Source organism: Mus musculus, chromosome 1 (assembly GCF_000001635.26).
Source record: "Mus musculus strain C57BL/6J chromosome 1, GRCm38.p6 C57BL/6J".
Taxonomy (NCBI): Eukaryota; Metazoa; Chordata; class Mammalia; order Rodentia; family Muridae; genus Mus; species Mus musculus.
Window position 1 is genome coordinate 115,041,891 of NC_000067.6, and position 14,022 is coordinate 115,055,912.

Genomic DNA, 14,022 nt, shown 5'->3' on the forward strand with positions numbered 1-14,022 from the left:
CCAATGCCCTAGGTAGTCATTGAGCTGACCCTGGGCTTGGAATTCAGTAAGAATGTTACCTATTCAGTGACATTCAGAACTTCCTCTAGTATTGTAAGAGAGATAGTGAAAGAAATCAGACTTTACTATCTACTACATAGAGTTAGAAATCTCATGGCAAGCTTAGCAAAGTAAGTTTAGAATTCTTTTTATAGTTATGTATGTCAGAGTACATTACTTATTAGTAGAAAGTCCCTGCACACAATCACTTAGAATAAAAGCCGAGTCACTCCCATATACAGGAATTTACAATGGTTTAGGAAGTAGATTGGGCTGTGGTTTAAGGAGGAACTAGAGTAATGCATTATTCATGAGAAGGTTCGCTAGAGCAGAAGTCTCTAATTAGAACTATGGCTTGGGCATGAAAAGCCCTGCCCTAGGAGTTTAAAGACCTCACACCTGGCTTCTAAGAATATAGCTGACCTTAGATAGAGCTGACTTTGTCTCAGTTGTTTTATTTCCCAGATCCTTCCAGTTTTTATGTTTGCATTCCTCTGTTTTGTGTAAGAGTCATTAAGCATCTAGTAACCTCATTGTACCTTGCTTATGTGTCACCTAACTTCCCTATTCTCTTCTGTGTTAATAATCTGATGCTCGCTTTGAGAAATTAGATTCAGATACAAAACTACCTTGTGTTCGTGTCTGTTTGTCACTTTTTGCCGACTCCCTGCCCACCTGTTCCAAGACCCTGATTTTTCCCACGGATTGGGGGAGGGGGCGGACTGAGGTCAGTCTGAGGCAACAGTCTTCTTGAACACCATCATATTAAAACTCACTAAGAAAAGACTATAAACATTGCATTGAGTTTATATGTGATAAGTAAGATTGTGTATAGCTTTAGTTATCTTTTACTAAAAATGTCAATGAAATCCTACCTCATTTAAGGACTGTTTCTTGGTTTGCTCTATCTTGCTTTATGCAATGAATTTTGGGCAATTGGATCAACCACATCATCTTTATGTCCAAAAGTTCTTCATCAAGTTCATATAGAAGATATATAAGTAACCACCAAAGTTGGACATGCTCATTTTATTATTATTTTTTAATAGGAATTCTGAATAGATTTGACATCTACATGAGAGGCCATTTTGACAACACATTAGGAAATATTAAATAATTTTATATAACTATCATACACAGAGATAGATGATAAATAATGCTCACGTATTTTGATATTTTATAAATGTTATAAAAAACCTGAGTATATTGCTGAAATATTTAATATATTTGGTTATATTTAATAGCAATCATGGTATGGTTAAAGAAATATAATACTGGCTTTTGTGATGGTTCACTGTGTTAAAATCCTAGGATTAAAGACTGATGATTGAGTTTGAATCTTAGAATGTTTATGGTAGACAGAAAGAATCATTTCCACAGAGTATTCTATGATATCAATAGAAATCCTATAACATTAATTCTCCCACCCATCCTCACCCCACCTTATACATATAAAGTAAAATTTAGAAGGTAATAAAACTACTTAAAGAAACACAATAGCACCCATATATGTTACTGCTGAATAAATAAGATCAAATGAGAGAATGTTGCCTACTGATTCTGACAAATACCAGAGATAAGATGGACTATGAGACATAATAGAAAGAAAAAATGGACCATAGAAAATATAATGCCTAGAGATTTCTGACAGCTGGTAAGGCCAGTGTTAGGTCTGTAAAATGCCAGTCTCATTCTATCCCACTCTGAAATGCAACTGTAGTCACAAGAAACTTGAATGCACATTGCAATGAATGTGATTCTTAAACTCTTCCATTCATAACCTCTTTGCTCCAAGAACTTTTTCCATGATTCCATTTATGTAGGTACATAAAATGGAGATACAAGTCAAACATTTACTGACATATTTTGGAGATAACCAATAACTCTAATTAGATTGAAGGCCCTTTCAATGGGAAGGAATTCATGCTTGGTACTATAAAGTCTAGCTAAAATTGTGACTAGTGGTGCCTTGGAACCCAGAAGAGAAACTTACTACTGTGACTCTCCTAAATCAGTATGATTTGTAGCCACATTCTAAAAACTTATCACTATACCATTAAAAAATTTAGGTCTTACCTTCATTAATAAAACAGATTGCCTTGTCCAGCTTTAATATGAGGGTTTGTATCTAGTCTTGTTATAAATGGATATGCCATGTTTGGCTGGTATCCATGTGAGACTTGCTTTTGCTTTGTTTTTTATTGTTGTTGTTGTTTTGAGTAAAATGAAGGAGAAAAGAATCTAAGGGGGAGAGGAGGTAGGAGAAATGGTGCTGAGTGGATAATGTATGTAAAAAATAAAAAGTAAAATAAAAACCAAAACAAAACAGAGGAAAAAAAAAAAGAAAATATAATACCAGTGAAAATCTACTTGATCTCAAACAATAAAATATCATTCTTTTTACTCTTTACTCTTTTGACTATGATATAAGAATATCAATTTAAATTGTAGAAATGAAAATTTTCATTAGGAAATATTGTTTATTTTTATATTTAATAAACAACCAAAAATTATTCAGGAGATGACTCCATAGGTAAAATTGATGTAAGGTGAGCATGAGGACCAGAGTTTGATCCACAAAATTTTTGAAAGGTGGGGACAATTCCACATATTTGTACTTCCAATGCTCTTATAAGGAGATGATAAATGGTGACATGAGAATCCACAGAATCCTGTGGGGCTCCTTACCTGATGTATGCAACGTAGTTATAAGCAGCTAAGAAACCTCCTCAAACAAGACCGAAGGTCATGATAAACACCAGAAATCATCTACGGTCTTTCACACATACTTTAGGTGTTGCATCCACCCTGACCAGCAGGAAAGACACAACACCAAGTTGTCCTTCTTCAAGCAGGTTTATTCAGGAACACTTAGCATTGCAATGTAGGAACAGGAATCCCCTCCTCCCCCGAACAACCCCGGGGGCGCGCCTTAAATAACCTACTGACTCCTCCCAATCACCCCAGTTACTTAAAGGCAGTCCATAGGTTCACAGCAAGTGAAGACACCTCAGGCGAGCTGATGAGGCATGGCATCTGTGCAGTGCAGGAGGCTGGGATGTGGCTAAGTCTGATATAATGAGGAAGTCAGGCTCAGGTCATAAGACCTGGCAGCTCTCCCAGGCATCATCTTGGGGCGGTGGCCACACCTGCCCAAGGCATATGTGTACCCTCCTTATGTTCTTGAATATTCATTTCTTTTTTTCTATTTAAAAATATTTTTTATTTACATTTCAAATGTTATCTCCTTTCCTAGTTTCCCCTCCAAAAATCCCCTATCTCCTCTCTCCTTCCCCTACTCCCCAACCCACCCACTCCCATTCCTGGTCCTGGCATTCCCCATATTGAGGCATAGAGCCCAAGGACCAAGGGCCTCTCCTCCCACTGATGACTGACTAGGCCATCCTCTGCTACAAATATAGCTAGAGCCACAAGTTCCATCATGTGTTTTCTTTGATTGGTGGTATAGTTTCAAGGACCTCTAAGGGTACTGGTTAATTCATATTGATGTTCCTATGGGGCTTCAGTCCCCTTCAGATCCCTGGGTATTTCTCTGGCTCCTTCATTGGGGACCTTGTGCTCCATCCAATGGATGACGGTGAGCATCCACTACTGTATTTGCAAGGCACTGGCAGAGCCTCACAGGAAACAGCTATATCAGGCTTCTGTAATCAGGCACTTGTTGGCATCTGCTATGGTGTCTGGGTTTGGTGATTGTTTATGGAGTGGATCCCCAAGTGGGGCAGTCTCTGAATGGTCATTCCTTCAGGTTTTCTCTGAACTTGGTCTCTGAAACTCCTTCCATGGGTATTTTGTTCCCCATTCAGAGAAAGAAGTATTCATACTTTGATCATCCTTTTTCTTAAATTTCATGTTTTCTTGCAAATTGTATCTTGGGTATTTTAAATTTCTGGGCTAAAATCCACTTACCAGTGAATGCATATCATGTGTGTTCTTTTGTGATTGGGTTATCTCACTCAAGATGATATCCTCCAGATCCATCCATTTGCCAAGAATTTCATAAATTCATTGCTTTTAATTGCTGAGTAGTACTCCATTGTGTAAATTTTCTGTATTCATTCCTCTGTTGCGGAATTTCCAACTTCTGGCTATTATAAATAAAGCTGTTATGAACATAGTGCAGCATGTGTCCTAATAACAAGTTGGAACATCTTCTGGTTATATGCCAAAGAGAGGTATTGCTGGATCTTCTGGTAGTACTATGTACAATTTTCTGAGGAACTGCCAGATTGATTTCCAGAGTCATTGCACCAGCTTGCAATCTCACCAGCAATGGAGGAGTGTTCCTCTTTTTCCACATCCTCGCCAGCATCTAGTATCACCTATTATTTTGATCTGGTGAGAGATGGAATCTCAGGGTTGTTTTGATTTGCACTTCCCTGATGATTACGGATGTTGAACATTTTCTCAGGTGCTTCTCAGCCATTTGGTGTTCCTTAGTTGAGAATTCTTTGTTTAGCTCTGTACCTCATTTTTTCATAGGTTATTTGATTTTCTGGAGTCCAGCTTCTTGATATCATCCTGAGTGAGGTAACTTAATCACAAAAGAACACACATGATATGCACTCACTGATAAACAGATATTAGCCCAGAAACTTAGAATATCCACGATACAATTTTCAAAACAAATGAAACTCAAGGATAAGGAAGAGCAAAGTGTGGATACTTCATACTTCCTTAGAATGGGGTACAAAATACCCATGGAAGGAGTTACCTAGACAAAGTTCGGAACTGAGTCAGAAGGAAGGACCATCCAGAGACTGGCCCACCCAGGGATACATCCCATATATAACTACCAAACCCAGACACTATTGCATATGCCAGCAGGATTTTGCTGACAGGACACTGATATAGCAATCTCTTATGAGGCTATGCCAGTGACTGGCAAATACAAAAGTGGATGCTCACAGTCATCTATGGGAGGGGACAAAGGCACCTATTGAAGGATCTAGAGGAAGTACCCAAGGAGATAAAGGGGTCTGCAACCCTATAGGAGGAACAACAATATTAACTAACCAGTACCCCCCCCCCCAGAGCTGTGTCTCTAGTTGCATATGTAGCAGAGGATTGCCTGTTCAGCCATCAATGGGAGGAGAGTCCCTTGGTCTTGCAAGATCATATGCCTTAGTACAAGGGAATGCCAGGGCCATGAAGCAGGAGTGGGTGGGTTGGGGAGCAGGGGGGCAGTATGAATTATAGGGGACTTTTGGGATAGCATTTGAAATGTAAATGAATAAACTATCTAATAAATAAAAAACAAACAAATGGTTCAGTGTGGGGCTGTGGATATATGGCAAAGAGGGGAGTACGAGAAAACCAGTGTCTGAGTATTTTCTGGTCATAGATATGTAGAATTCTCAACCCTCATCAAAAAAGCTTCCTTTTCTTACCAGTTGTATTTTTTTTTTATTGGTTACTTAATTTGTTTACATTTCAACTTTTGCCTCCCTTCCTGGTCTCCCCTCTGCAAGTCCACTATCACTTCCCCACTCCTCATTGCCTCTAAGAGGGTGTTCCCTCACCTACTCATCCATTCTCACCTCATGCCTATAGCACCCCCATATGCTGAGCTGTGGTAACAGCCTACACAAAACTGTTGATGCCAAATATGTAGCTGGAATCATGTACCCATCCATGTGTCTTGGTTTGAGTATGCTTGGTGCAGGGAGTGACAATACTTGGAGGTGTGGCCTTGCTGGAATAGGTGTATCACAGTGGACATGAACTTAAGACCCTCACCTTAGCTGCCTGGAAGTCAGTATTCTGCTATCAGCCTTCAGATGAAGATATAGAATTCTCAGCTCTCCTGCACCATGTCTGCTTAGATGCTGCATTGCTCCTGCCTTGATGATTATGGAGTGAACATCTGAAATTGTAAGCCACACAGACTTAATTACTGTTATTTATAAGACGTGCATTGGTCATAGTGTCTGTTCACAGCAGTTAAACCCTAAGGAAGACAAAAGTCGGTACCAGGGACTGGGGCATTTCTGGGATAGGCTGGACCATGCTTTTGTTTGGAGGATTGTAGATTTTGGGACTTTGGAAAGCTGTGGAATGCTTTAAGTTGGGCTTAATTTGCAATCAAAGAAGGAATATATAAGACTTTGTTGCTGAGTATGATTTGAACTGTGCAGACATGGCCAAAGTTTCAGTAAAGAAAAATTTCAGAAGGCAGCCTAGAGATTTCTTTTCATAGTATTTTGATGAAGAATGTGTCTACTTTTTGCCCTTGTCTGAAGAGACTGCCTGAGGGTAAGGTGAAGAGACTCAGATTAATTGCATTGACAAAGGTAGTCTCAGAGATGCCCAGGAGAGACTTTGCTCTCTTGTTAAGTCTCATGAAGAACATTTTGAACAATTGTAGCCAGCTTAGAAAGGGAAAAAAAATTAAATATATGGTTTGAGAATTAAAGGAGCACCAGGAAGGGAAATGGAGCCGAAGCTTGTATTCTAAGAGATGGCAGATTAAGGGAGTGGGACTTTAAGGCATGATCCTACCAAGCTGAATTTAGATTCAGGCATGGTGGCACACACCTTTAATCACAGTAGATAATGCCAAGCAGATCTCTGAGTTCAAGGCCAACATAGAACAGGGCAAGTTCTAAGTGAAGAAAAGCTTAAAACCATGTGTGGTGGCAGTCCCTGGGGGCTCTGTGAGGTCTGGTTAGTTAATTTTGTTTTTCTTCCTATGGGGTTGTAATCCCCTTCACCTCTTTTAGTCCTTCCACTAACTCTTCCATTGGAAGCTTCTTATAGTAGACAGCAGTTAACTGAACAAAATGCAGACATTAAATGACTAAGTGACTCCAAGAGCGCTCAACCCTAAAAGGGATATCTAAACTATAGTTTCCACCCTGACTCCTGCATGGCTTTGGGATTATTTAGAAAGAGAGAGCAGGAATATAAAAGCCACAGGTGATGAGAAACTGTTGAGAAACATCTTGATTTTTTTCATCGCTCTCAGACAAACAGCTCTGGAACTGACAAGCTGATCTCCTAAGAGTTTAAAGAATCTATGCAGAAGGTATTCCTTTTGAAATCTGGTCGTTGTCATAGAAGACAAAATGTTCTGTGCAATCTCCCACATGACAGCTTCTCTCAGCATGTGTCTGAAAGTGTTTCTTTTGATCTTTTACTACTCAAGTCAGTAGGAGTGTTTTTATCTCTAATCATCATGTGGTGGAATGAGCTAACAAGGTAGAAGGAGAAATTTGTAAAAATGTAGGCATTAACCCCAATACTAGGGCAGATTTACAAAACAAATTTAAAGCATTTTTGACATTTTTATATATGAATATAATAAATTTAAAATTTTTTCATCCTTCCATTCCTGTCCCTTATCATTTTCCCTTTCCTATTTATACACTTTCTCTTAATACACCTTCCACCTATTGAAAACAATGACAACCCCTTTTTCAGCATCATGTCTTTCACCATCCATGTGCACCCAGTGAAAGGTTCTGACTCTACCAATTTCTTCTGAAGTAGGGTTTTGTGTGTCTGTATGCTTTTGTTCTTCCATCTTGTTCTTCCATTTTTGTGGGAATTGACAGTCTCTATAACTTCAAATTTCTGGAGAATGGCACATATTTGATAGTTTCTTTTTGTTGCTGTTTTTGTTTTGTTTTGTTTTGTTCTGTTTTTTAGATTCTGTTCTTATTCTAAGACTAAATAAAATCTAATTTACAGATTTGGAGGATATAGTTGAATAGGTATTATGGTTGTCTAGTCTGCACAAAGACCTGAGTTGATTTCTGTCACCACATATATCTGAAATGTTGGTGAGGACTACAGTTTCAGCATTCTATAGGTGGAGACAGGAAGACAAACACTTCAATAACCCTTGCAAGGAAATCTCAAAATCCTGTAGCTCCAAGTTTGATGAGAGAGAGCATACCATGATCTACCTTTCTGGGTTTGCAGCTATCAGTATATTTCTCTCTCCTGCCACTCCCATCCAGTGGAAACTGTGTGATAAGCCCAAAAGTTCAGACTCAGTACTGAGGCAAAAAGTTTCATGGAAACTAGTCTCCTGGAGGCTTGGCATCCCATAGCACAAATGCTCCAAACTTATTCTTGTGTTAGTTGGCAAATGGTTCTCTGTGCTTTCATTCAATATTGTTTTATTATAGGTGCTCCAAGGAATGATTTGATAAATAGCTAAGTTAGATTGAACTTTGCTTCTTGGCCTTTCACCAATATCCTGATGTCCTAAGTACTCCTTGAGCTGGCCCTGGGATTGGAATATTACTCATTCAGACAAAGTACCTCCAGTGTTGATCATAAGAAATCAGACATTGCAGTTTGCTATATAGGAGCTAGAAATCTCAGAGCTAGTTCAACAAAGTATACTTAGAATCCTCATTACAGTTGGATAGGTCAGACTACATTACATATTAGAAGATAGTTGGTAAGTTCCTCTGACAAATGGAGATTCCCTAAGGATACTTAAAAGAACACCAAAATTACTCCCATATGCAGGAATTAACAATGGTCTAGGAAGAAGGAGGGTTGTGGTTTAAGGTGGAACTAGAGTATTGCATTATTAATGAAAAGGTTAGCAAGAACAGAAACCCAGCAAGCTTTCATAAGGCTCAGAGGAATAGCATAAATTGTGACTAGATGTGAAATCCTTACCTGGCTCCTAGAATGGCTAACTTTAGAAAGGGCCACCTTTTATCTCAGTTGTAACCACTGCCTGATTCCTGTCAGTCTTTATGTATGCATTTCTCTGTTTTTTGTCAGATAACTTCAATGTACCTTATCTGATGTGTCACCAAACTTCTTTGTTTTCTTCTGTAATATAAGTCTGATGCTCACATTGAGAAATTACATTCAGATACAGGACTCTGTTTAGTGTCTGTTTGACATCCTTCCGACTCCTTATCCACTTGAGAACTGGAACCCTGAATTCTCCTGTAGGTTGAGGGACTGACTGAGTCCAGCCTGTGGCACTCTCCTAGCTGGTTACACTCTCTGTCCTGTAGCTATCCTCAGTAGATATCACCCACTCTGGCATCTCAAAAACTTGTCTCCAAAGAACATTTGGATTTACTTTCACAGCTTCATACAGTGGCTTCTCAGGGCCTCCATATAACATCCCCCCTACCTTCCACGTGCCTGGCCTCCGTGGCTATTCTTAATTGAGAGACAGCTTTAATAATTCTTATACTACTGGATGCTTCATGATTTTAAACACAGAATTACTGCATCAAAATCATTACAAAGTTCAGATGCCAAGTTGGGGAATAACCATTATTCCCCTTGAATCACATTCTCAACTGTTTTGATTTGTTCTTGCCATTTTAGACTAGAAAATTGATTAGGTCTTTATGTCCCTGAAATTGCAGTTTTAGGTGAATGTTTAGGTGAGTCAAATTGCGGTGAGGTGTTGCTAGGAGGGCATGCCTCCCCTTATTCCATCATATATCAGACCTCTCCTTAAATTCCTTATCTATTTCAGCACATACTTTGGCTCTAATATTAGTTTTTCTAGTGCTTTTTTTCTTTTCAAACTAGTCTTTTTTTATTTCTCTTTTTATAACTTGTTCTATTTCATTAAGACCAACAGAAGAATATTTACTGACACCAGACCATTCTACCACAACAAATTATATATATAATCTTTACCTCCTCAGATCTAGCTCAGGTCTTAACTTCTATTGCCCTAGCCTTGACTGTCTACTGTTGCTGACAGGATAACCTTCAAAACTTCTAAAAAGACTCACTTGCCTTTTTCAATCCCAAATCCTATGTAGTGTCACATCAACTTCTACATCTGAAGAAATCTTACATAACTTTCTTCATGTTCTACCCAATTTTATCTTCTTGATTTTCCCTTCTTTTCACATTCTCCAAGCCCAAGGTCATAACTCACTGGCTAACGTTGGACAAATAAGTACATACTGTATACCATCACAATTTCTTATGCCCATCATATTTCATTTCTTATACATAATCTCTTGTCCTAATCTAGTTCAAACATACTATTTTATCTCACAACCTGCTCTGGCCTTAGCATAAATAGAACAAACAAAACAGGAACTGGTGCCAAGATCTCACTGGGGAAAAATATGGAAAATCAAGGCTGTATTTTCCTCACTAAGTCCTCAAAACATGTAGAAATATTTGCTAATAAGAATTGCCTAGAAGAACCTAAGGTCACAAAATCTATAAAGGACAATCATAACTTCATCAAAATATTAAAAAGTTTAAACCTGCCCCGCCCTATACAGACATGAAACCATAGTGAACATAAAGAGCATAAAGTTAAAGAGCATAGGCACTCACGTGACGACTAACAAAGTTCTAATATAAGGCTGATGGGAATGACAAAATATAATCAGAATTTGAAAACAGAATTTAATAAAGAGATAGAAGTATTGAAGAACACTCGATTTAAAATGAACACCAAATTGGAAAATCTCCATAGCTCAACTAGAAAACTGAAATGGAAAGCATTGAAGTAGATTGAATAAACAATAGTTTATAGTATTAGGATTCATGGATAATATAGACGATATAGGTAAAATGAACAAAATATGAAAAATTAAACTATATATATATGTATATATATATGTACATACATATATATATATATATATATACTATATATACACACACACAGACATACACACACACACATGTGGAATACAAGGAAAAGGCCAAATATTTTAATTATAGGAATGGATGAGGCAGAAGAATCACAAGTCAATAGCATAATACAAGATTTTCAACAAGATTGCAGAAGAAAATTTCTCCAAACTAAGAAAAGACTTACTTACAGCTGATTTACCATTGGAAACTTAGAACGGAAGAAGAGGGACAATGGTTAACAATGATTTCCAACTTGAAAAGGCCATATACATTTTTGAATCATACACTCATTAAAAATTTCACTCATAATAAAAGGAGAAAGAAAACCTTTCTATGATCTAAACATTAAAAAAGTTTATACTCAATAAATTAAACCTTAAAAAAGAGGAAATATTATTTGTGAATAAAATTTTGTGTATGTGAGATATTTTAGAAAGAAATTCAAAGTTATAACTATTGAAAAGTAAAATAACTACTGAGATCACAAATACTCTCACAAAATAACAACTACACAATGACTACACTTTATACATACATGGTGGCTTGAATAAGACAACCTCTAGTTATTCATATTTTTTAATGATTGGCCCATAGGAAGTAGCATTATTAGGAAGTATGGCCTTGTTGGAGTAGATATGGCTTTTTTGGAGGAAATGTCAGTTTTGGTGTGGGCTTTGAGGACTCATATATGTTCAAGCTACACAAAGCATGGAAATATCCTATTGCTACCTGTGGATAAAGAGGTAGAACTCTCAGTTATCTTTCTAACACCATGTCTACTTGTATGCCACCATACTTCTTGCCATGGTGATAATGGACTAAATCTCTGAAACTGCAAACCAACTATAAATAAATGTTTTCCTTTGAAAAATAAGAGTATCTGTGGTCTTGGTGTTTCTTTTTTTTAATTAGGTATTTATTTCATTTACATTTCCAATGCTATCCCAAAAGTCCCCAACACGCTCCCCGACCCACCCACTCCCACTTCTTGGCCCTGGCATTCCCCTGTACTGAGGTAGATAAAGTTTGCATGACCAATGGGCCTCTCTTTTCACTGATGGCCGACTAGGCAATCTTCTGATACATATGCAGCTAGAGACACGAGCTCTGGGGGATACTGGTTAGTTCATATTGTTGTTCCACCAATAGGGTTGCAAATCCCTTTAGCTCCTTGGGTACTTTCTCTAGCTTCTCCATTGGGGGTCCTGTGATCCATCCAATAGCTGACTGTGAGCATCCACTTCTGTGTTTGCTAGGCCCTGGCATAGTCTCACAAGAGTCAGCTATATCTGGGTCCTTTCAGCAAAATCTTGCTAGTGTATGCAATGGTGTCAGGTTTGGAAGCTGATTATGGAATGGATCCCCGGATACGGCAGTCTCTAACACCCTACTCTCACCAATGGACAAATCATGGAAACAGCAAATAAACAGATATAAATTAAAACTAATAGAAGATATAAGCCAAATGCATTTAACAAATACTGAGAGAATATTGTATCCTAAAACAAAAGAATGTAACTTCTTAGCACCTCATGGTACCTTCTCCAAATTTGACCATGTAATCTAATGCAAAACAAGCATCAACGGATATGAGAAAATTTATATATCCCATGCATTCTATCAGATCACCACAGACTAAGTTTGTTCTTCAATAACAAGAAACATCAGAAAGCCCACATACACATGGAAGTTGAACATGGAAGCTATCTATACAATGATAACTTGGTCAGGGACGAAATAAAGAAAGAAATTAAGTAAAATTTTAATTTCTTTATAAAATTTAATAATGATAATAATAAATAATGTACAGCATAGCCTAACTTATGGGATACAATGAAAGTAGTCCTAAGAGGAAAATTCATAGCACTGGGTGCCTTCATAAAGAAATTGGAGAGGTCATACAGGAGAAACTTAACAGGGCATCTAAAAAATCAACAGGATAGATAAAATCTTAGTCAAGCTAACTAGAGGACACAGAGACAGGATAGAAATTAACAAAATCAGGAATGAAAGGGGAGATATAAAAACAGAAACTGAGGATATTAAAAAAAATGATCAGATCCTACTATAAAATCTATATTCAAGAAAACTGGAAAATCTACATAAAGTGGATGAATTTTTAGACAGGTACAAGGTACCAAAGTTAAATCAAGATCAGATAAACCATCTAAACAAGATTCAAAAAAATAAAAAAAAATCAGTATCATTCCTCTATACAAAGGAAACCTTGTTGAAAAAGAAATTAGAGATATGATATCCTTCATAATGTTCAAAAGTAACATAAAATATCTTGATGTAACTCTAATGAAGCGAGTGAACTGTATAAGAACTTTAAGTCCCTGTAGAAAGATATTGAAGAAGACCTCAGAAAATGGAAAGATCTCCCATACTTATGCATCATTAGCATTAACATAGTACAAATTGTCATCTTATGAAAAGTAATCTACAGATTAAATGCAATCCTCATCAAAATCCCAACTCAGTAGTTCAGAGTGATAGAGCAATTCTCAACTTTATCTGGAACAGAAAATACCCAGGATAGGAAAAACAATTCTGTACAACCAAAAAAGAGCTGGAAAATCACCATCCCTGACCTTAATTTATACTACAGAGCAATAGTAATAAAAACCACATGGTATTGGTAGAAAGACAGACATATAGATCAATTGAATAGAACTGAAGACTCAGAAATAAACCCACATATTAGCTCTTTCACAAAGAAGCCAAAACCTTACAGTGGTAAAAAGAAACCTTTTCAACAAATGGTGCTGTTCTAACTGGAGGCCTTCATGGTAGAATTATGCAAAATGATCCATTTTTATCTCCTTGTACAAATCACAAGTCCAAGTAGATCAAAGACATCCATAAAAAACTAGATATTCTGATTCTAATAGAAGAGAAAATGGGAAAGGGTCTCAAACACATTGGCACAGGGAAATTTTTCCTGAACAGAACACCAAAGTCTCATGTATCAAGATCAACAATTGGCAAGTGGGATCTCGTGAAACTGAAAAAGCTTCTATAAGGCAGAGGATACTGTCAATAGAACAAAACAACCTACAGAAAAACAAAAAAAAAAAAAAAAAAAAACAAACAAACAAAAACAAAAAACAAAAAAAAAAAACCTTTATCAACTCTACATCTGATAGAGGGTTGATATTCAAAATATACAAAGAAATAAAGAAATTAGACTACAGAAAATCAAATAACCCAATTTAAAAATGGAGTAGATAGGTAAACAAAGAATTCTCAACTGAAAAATCTTGAAAGGCCAAGAGGCACCTAAAGAAAAGTTCAACATCCTTAGTAATCAGAGAAATGCAAATCAGAACGACCCTGATTCACCTGACACTAATCAAAATA